Genomic DNA, 2,138 nt, shown 5'->3' with positions numbered 1-2,138 from the left:
TCATGCTCTTCCCTATCGGGAATCCCATCTTCATGCTCTCCCCTATCGGGAATCCCATCTTCATGCTCTCCCCTATCAGGAATCCCATCTTCATGCTCTGCCCTATCAGGAATCCCATCTTCATGCTCTGCCCTATCGGGAATCCCATCTTCATGCTCTGCCTTATCAGGAATCCCATCTTCATGTTCTCCCCTATCAGGAATCCCATCTTCATGCTCTCCCCTATCAGGAATCCCATCTTCATGCTCTCCCCTATCAGGAATCACATCTTCATGCTCTCCCCTATCAGAAATCCCATCTTCATGCTCTGCCCTATCGGGAATCCCATCTTCATGCTCTTCCCTATCGGGAATCCCATCTTCATGCTCTCCCCTATCGGGAATCCCATCTTCATGCTCTCCCCTATCGGGAATCCCATCTTCATGCTCTCCCCTATCAGGAATCCCATCTTCATGCTCTCCCCTATCAGGAATCCCATCTTCATGCTCTGCATTATCAGAAATCCCATCTTCATGCTCTCCCCTATCAGGAATCCCATCTTCATGCTCTGCCCTATCAGGAATCCCATCTTCATGCTCTCCCCTATCAGGAATCCCATCTTCATGCTCTCCCCTATCAGGAATCCCATCTTCATGCTCTGCGCTATCAGAAATCCCATCTTCATGCTCTCCCCTATCAGGAATCCCATCTTCATGCTCTCCCCTATCGGGAATCCCATCTTCATGCTCTCCCCTATCGGGAATCCCATCTTCATGCTCTCCCCTATCAGGAATCCCATCTTCATGCTCTCCCCTATCAGGAATCCCATCTTCATGCTCTGCCTTATCAGGAATCCGATATTCATGCTCTGCCCTATCAGGAATCCCATCTTCATGCTCTCCCCTATCAGGAATCCCATCTTCATGCTCTGCCCTATCAGAAATCCCATCTTCATGCTCTGCCCTATCAGAAATCCCATCTTCATGCTCTGCCCTATCAGAAATCCCATCTTCATGCTCTGCCTTATCAGGAATCACATCTTCATGCTCTCCCCTATCAGAAATCCCATCTTCATGCTCTGCCCTATTGGGAATCCCATCTTCATGCTCTTCCCTATCGGGAATCCCATCTTCATGCTCTCCCCTATCGGGAATCCCATCTTCATGCTCTCCCCTATCAGGAATCCCATCTTCATGCTCTGCCCTATCAGGAATCCCATCTTCATGCTCTGCCCTATCGGGAATCCCATCTTCATGCTCTGCCTTATCAGGAATCCCATCTTCATGTTCTCCCCTATCAGGAATCCCATCTTCATGCTCTCCCCTATCAGGAATCCCATCTTCATGCTCTCCCCTATCAGGAATCACATCTTCATGCTCTCCCCTATCAGAAATCCCATCTTCATGCTCTGCCCTATCGGGAATCCCATCTTCATGCTCTTCCCTATCGGGAATCCCATCTTCATGCTCTCCCCTATCGGGAATCCCATCTTCATGCTCTCCCCTATCGGGAATCCCATCTTCATGCTCTCCCCTATCAGGAATCCCATCTTCATGCTCTCCCCTATCAGGAATCCCATCTTCATGCTCTGCATTATCAGAAATCCCATCTTCATGCTCTCCCCTATCAGGAATCCCATCTTCATGCTCTGCCCTATCAGGAATCCCATCTTCATGCTCTCCCCTATCAGGAATCCCATCTTCATGCTCTCCCCTATCAGGAATCCCATCTTCATGCTCTGCGCTATCAGAAATCCCATCTTCATGCTCTCCCCTATCAGGAATCCCATCTTCATGCTCTCCCCTATCGGGAATCCCATCTTCATGCTCTCCCCTATCAGGAATCCCATCTTCATGCCCTTAAACTATATCACAGACAAGACTTAGATACACCTGTATATTTTGCTCTCCTCAGACTGTATCACACACAAGGCTTAGATACACCTGTACATTCTGGTCGTGTATCACACACAAGGCTTAGATACACCTGTATATTCTGCTCCCCTCAGACTGTATCACACACAAGGCTTAGATACACCTGTATATTCTGCTCCCCTCAGACTGTATCACACACAAGGCTTAGATACACCTGTATATTCTGCTCCCCTCAGACTGTATCACACACACTTGGCTTAGATACACCTGTATATTCTGCTCCCC

This window comes from Ranitomeya imitator, chromosome 10, assembly GCF_032444005.1.
Source record: "Ranitomeya imitator isolate aRanImi1 chromosome 10, aRanImi1.pri, whole genome shotgun sequence".
NCBI lineage: Eukaryota > Metazoa > Chordata > Amphibia > Anura > Dendrobatidae > Ranitomeya > Ranitomeya imitator.
Note: the sequence above shows the minus strand (reverse complement) of the source record.